Source organism: Asparagus officinalis, chromosome 10, assembly GCF_001876935.1.
Source record: "Asparagus officinalis chromosome 10, Aspof.V1, whole genome shotgun sequence".
In the NCBI taxonomy this organism is placed as follows: Eukaryota; Viridiplantae; Streptophyta; class Magnoliopsida; order Asparagales; family Asparagaceae; genus Asparagus; species Asparagus officinalis.
The window spans coordinates 64,277,231-64,283,513 of record NC_033803.1 but is presented as its reverse complement, the minus strand read 5'-3'; positions in this window follow the sequence as shown (position 1 = coordinate 64,283,513).

The following is a 6,283-nucleotide window of genomic DNA, read 5'->3' as shown; positions in this document are numbered from 1 at the left end:
ATCCCCTCTTACATTAGGCTCCCCGAAACAAATGAAATAAATTTTGAGCTTAGACCGTACTACATAAACATGCTTTCCAAATTCCTTGGAAATAAAACAGAAGATGCATATATTTTTATCTCGGAATTTGAGGAAGTGTGTATTATGATTAAAATGAGAGAATTAACAGAAGATGCGATCAAACTCAGATTTATTCCATTTGCTCTCAAAGATAAAGCAAAAAAATGGCTGTATAGCTTACCCATAAATTCCATCACTACTTGGGAGAAATTTATCACCGTTTTTCTTAAGAAATTTTCCCCGATCCATAAAACGGTGAAGCTAAGAAACAACATCATGAATTTCAAAATTATCCCGGGAGAACCCTTTTGGAAGTATTTTGACCGATTTAAAGATCTTCTCATCCAATGTGCTCATCACGGTTTAGAAAAATGGCGATTGTGCCTAATAATTTATGAAGGATTAGATTATTCTGCAAAAACTTCCTTAGAATCAATGTGCCACGAGGATTTCATGAGGAAAAATGCTAATGAAGCTTGGGAGTTTTTAGAGAGTCTTTCTGAAAAAACCATGCAATAGGAACACTGTGATGACCGAGTGTCATCAGTTCCCCAACCCAAGTCCAGTGGTATTTCCTTAGAGTCGAACATTGCATCTGAAGCTAAGATGGCCACAATCATGCGTAGGCTAGAAGCTTTAGAAATCAAGGAAAGAGCCCCGACTCAAATCAATCAAGTTTCAGCCTCAGGATGTCATAACTGTCTGTCACCATCTCATGTTTCAGAAAAATGTCCTCTCTTAGGAAATAATCAGGCATTAGGACAGGTCAACGCTACATTCCAGCGTTACGCAAATGATCAATTCTCTCCAACCTACAACCCAGGTTGGAGAAATCACCCAAACTTTGCATGTAATCAGGGAACCCACTCCGGAACTCAAAACTTCACTCTCTCTTCAAACCAACAATTTCCTAGAGGAAACACAATTCCTTTCAATTCTCATCCACAATTTCAATAACCCAATCTGCCGTATCAAAATCAGTCTCTGCTTCATCAAGCTGTAATTCAGACTCCTCATAATCCAGATCAGGATAAACGTCTCAATGTCTTGGAAAGGGGTTTGGAAACCATAATTAAGGCCTCCATTCAAACCACGAATATGTTGACTCAAACGTCTAGCACTCTGAATTCCTGCATGCAATCAACTGGACAAATGCTCAACTCCAACACTCAAGCTATAGCTAGATTAGAATCCCAGCTTGGTCAACTAGCTAGTGCCGTGAGTGAAAGAGAGAAAGGAAAATTTTCGAGTCAACCAGTGGTCAACCCTAAAGACACAGGATGCAGTTCATCCTATGAAGCTCAAGTGAATGCAATCCATTCACTTCGGTCAGGTAGACAGATCGATAATCAAGTGAGAACTCCTCCAAGTCAAACTTTTGATCCAATACAAATTCCTTCTCCTTCTCCTTCTAATGAATCTATTCAATAATCACCCCCCTCAGATGACCAAGAACCTAAACCCGAACCTGAGCCTGCTTTTGATAGATTTAGACCAGTTGCTCCCTTTCCAGATACACTCAGGCCTAGGAAACACTCTCCTCAGGAGGAGAAGATCCTAGAAATATTCAAGCAAGTTAAGGTCAACATTCCTCTCTTAGATGTAATTGAACAAATTCCATCTTATGCTAAATTTTTAAAAGAATTATGCACTAAGAAGAGGAGAATAAATGTTCCAAAGAAAGTCTTTTTAGCCGCCAATATCAGTGAAATGCTATCAAATCCCATACCTTTGAAACGTAAAGATCCAGGTTCCCCCATCATTTCATGTATCATTAGTAATACTCACATTGATAAGACACTTTTAGACTTAGGCGCCAGTGTCAATTTGCTTCTATATTCAGTCTACCAACAATTGGGTCTAGCTGTACTAAACCCAACCAGATGCACCTTGCAGTTGGCTGATAGATCTGTTAAGGTCCCTATGAGTGAGTTAGAGGATGTCCTGATTAAGGTTGGAGATTTTATTTTTCCAATAGATTTTGTAGTCTTGGAAACATAGCATGTTTCCAATCCCAAAGGACAGACACCTGTCATCTTAGGACGACCTTTCTTAGCCACTTCTAATACTCTCATCAACTGTAAAACTGGTCAAATAAAGCTGTACTTTGGGAATTTGACTGCTGATCTTAACATTTTTAATCCAGGGGACCAACCAAATAATCAGCCTCTAGAAATAAATTACATTCAGGAAAGATCAGAAGAAGAAGAAGAAGAAGAGTCTGATTTAAGTTTTGAGAAAATTTTTGGTGAGGAGTTGGAAATTTTAGAAATAGCAGATCAGGTCTTTGAGAATAATGAAACTCTGTTAAACATTTGCTGCTTTAAATTAAATTTTGAAGAACTCTTTCTTGATGAACTTAGATTCTTGGAGAATAATCAACAACTAAATTTACAGAACTCAACCATGAATCTTGGGGTTGAGGAAAATGCTATAGAAGAATTAGTTATTAGAAAACAAAACTTCACAGTACAAGAGTCTAAGTTCATTAAAAAATATAAAATGCATGACACGAATAATACCTACCTTACTTTGTTGCAAGAATTACTGAACACCCCGAAATGCTCAAAATTTCACATTATTGATTATATCATTCTGAATTTATTTAAAATCCGGGGAAGAATTTTCAACAATAAGGTAGGATTCAATGTAGAATACGAGCTCTTCATGTTGAGCACTTCATGCTACATTGTTTGTTTTGTTTATTTTAGAATAGCAAAAAGAATTTATTATTCTCTCATTTGAGAGTTTCTTGTTCAGTTATAAAAAAAGAAAAAAAAAGAAAGAAGAAAAAAACAAGAAAAAAGTGAAAAAAAGAGAAAAAAAGAATAAAATTTTCCATCCTCCTCAGACCAAAGGTAATTACAGATTTTATCAACCGACCAAATGTAAGTACTTCACTTCTTATCTGCTTTACTTTGTGTATCATAGAGTTTGCATCGATGACAATGCAAAATTTAGGTATGAGGGTAGGAATTAGTTATTTTCCTCTTTATTTTACCTTTTTAGTTGCAATTTTTTCATTTTTTCCTTTTCCTTAAAAAAAATTATAAAAATATCGTCACTTGCCAAATTAATAGAGTTATGTAATAATTAATTTATTTGATAAATTTTAAATTTTCTAATCCCTAGTTTGTTATTTACTCAAGTTTACCTTTTATGATAACTCTAAATAAATTTTTTAAGAAATGATTTTCAAAGTAGTATACTTTACTTAAGCCTTAACTTAGATTTTTATTTAAAATAATAGAATTTATGCATGCTTAGCTTAGAGTTAAAAATAATTTTTTTAAAATGTCTTGACTTACATATTTTTCACAATATATATACATATACATATAAAAAAAATTGCAAAAGAAGAGTGTGAAAAATGGGCACAAAAAAAAACTCTTGAAGTCAAGATGGTTCTATCTTATAAAGCCTAAGCTGACCGAGTAATTAAGCCCAAAGAGTATTTCCATACTTAATAACCTAAGCCCAATTGGATTGGGATCAATTGGCCCAAAACTAGTTAAATGGTTACTTAGAAAGCCCGTTAAAGTAGAAAAAAATCACCAAGGAAAAAAGAGTTAAAAAATAATAATATAAAAAATAAAAATACTAATAAATGTTTTATATATATAGTTATATTTGTATATATGGTCTTGGAAAATATTTTAGATCAAGCAACTTGAATATTATTTTAAACAAAGAGTTAGCATGTTCTTTTCAAAAATTTTAAATTAAATTTCTAAGTTTGGCTTGGTTTTGTATTATTATAATGAGAAGATTTTCTTGGAAGTTTACCTTAGAGTTATATATAAAAACATTTTCTTGAGTCATAACTGGCTTCAATTAGATTATCTAAAGTTATCAAGTGAATTTAGTTATTTACTAACTTCTTTAATTTGGCAAGTTGGCTGAATTTTGTGGGTATATTCACTACAAACCCTCACGAGACTATAACTAATCCACTAGGGTAACCTAGGGGTTTAAAGGCTTATTGTATGTGCTAAATACAACCGTAATTCCTGCGAAAGTGAGTTAGGATTTTATTTTTCTTTTTTTTGCTAGAGGACTAGCAAAAGTTTAGGTGTGGGAATATTTAACAATCATATTTTATTATAATTTTATACCATCATTATCTATTTTTAATAAATAAACATACCACTAATAATTATTTTTATTTTTAATTGCAGGTTAATGAAGAATAAATTCCAAAAAACCTCTTCTCTCATCAAAAGCCCTTGATTTAATGAAGAAATAAAGCAAAAGAGAAATCAAGAAGCTCATTGGAAAATCAAATTGCCAATTTATCCAAAAGCCCAAAAGAAAACAATCAAGCCAGAAGCCCATGAAGCAAAAGCCCATAACCAAAATAATGAAGCATGAATCATGAAGAAATGAAGCAAAGCTCAAAGGAAAATTAAGAAGCCCAATCAAAAATCAACAAGCAAAAGGCCCAAGATCCAAACCCAAAAGCTCAAAGGCTAAAAATGATTTCTTAGGACTTATGTCTTCATCCAAGGGCTCTCATTCATTATTGTTTACTATAAATAAGGGTAGAGAGTGAGGGATTAAAAGTGTGAAAATTTTTATAACTCCTTTTGGAGAGGAGGGCTACTCTTAATTGAGAAGGTCTTCCAAATTTATAACTTTTTATTATAATTAATAAAAGAATTTTTTCACCACTTTAAATTTTTCTTTTCTTCTCTTTGTTGGATGATGAAGATGAAGATGAAGATAGAGATTAATTTGAAGGTTTTTTTTCTTATTTCTCTCTTATTGCTTATTAGTTTAGAGTTATTTCCATGCTTGTAATTAGATTTTATTTTCTTATTTAAATAGCCAAGAGGCTAGAACCCTCTTGCCTTAGATTTATTTTATGCTTAAAGATTAGATTTATTTCATGCTTATAGAGTAGATTCATTTTCTTGCATTTAATTCTTGTAATTTATTTTGTAGTTCAGAGTTTGCAATTTATTTTGTAGTTAGATTTTAATTTTTTGTACTATTCACCTTGAGGCTAGAACCCTCTTGGGTTTAGTTTTTCTTTTTGTTTATTTTTATTTTCTTTGATTCGCCTTTAGGCTAGAACCCTCTAGGGAATCACTATTTTCTAAGAAGTGGATTCAATTCTAGATTACCCATATCTTTAATTGAATCCGTCATCTTTACTTTCTTGAATTTTATTTTTATTCATGATTTTCCTTTTTGATTCTTGATTTTATTCATCTCTCCTTGTGGAAATCATTCATTCATTGTCACATCTACTCTCACTTATATTTTGTGCCTATTTACATACTATCACCTTCTTAATCTCTTCATAATCACATTCACTCATCACTCCTATTTTTCACATACACAACATAAGAACCGGTTTTATATTTTCTCCTACAAAACACATTCCTCGTGGGATCGATATCTTTATACTATAACTTGACACGGTTGTGCACTTGTAACATTTTTTGGTACATGTTTATGCTGCATCAGACGCTGTTGCCAAGGCTTTGAAACAGGCCAAAAAGAAGGTTGCTCGAAGACGGAGAAGATCCATACGATGAGTGCATCTTCGAGAAATCCGAACTCTTGCCTAACGTGAGGATCGCGTTTTAGAGGCTTTGCCCGAGCACAGCATTTCCACCTCGGAATGCACGCTTCACGGCAATGAGCCCAACTACGAGCCTCGGCTGATACAGCTAAAACGCGACCCTCAGTGGCGCGTTATTCCTCCAAAACGTAGCCCTCGGGAAAGCGCTGCCAAAAATAAACGCACACCTCACATGTGCGTTCAAACAAAAGATGACCCTCAAAGGTCTGTTCCAGCAACCAAACGCGACCCTCAGGAGTGCATTCAACCAAAATGTGACCCTCAGAGGTCTGTTTCATCATTTAAACGTAGGCCTCGGCCTAACGTTTACAAATCCAAATGCGACCTACGCGTTTCTTCTCAAGAACTCGACCCTCGCGTTTCCTCTCAAGGACGCGACTTAGTCTGCCAAGGTCGACATGGGTTTAAAATCCATGTTCGACAAGAATCAGTCTTACCCACTCAAGAGCAGGGGGTGCCATCTCCTTCCTCGCACTCAGAAAGGGACCCCTCTCAAGTGTCTGACTTGCGGGAATTGCTATCAAGGGGCAAACCGTCACAGCAAGCGGCTCATTCATGCCAATGTGAGCGGATTATTTCCGTAGACCTTTCAGAATGCCATTGTTGCGCATCCGTACCTCGGCAATTGGTGTT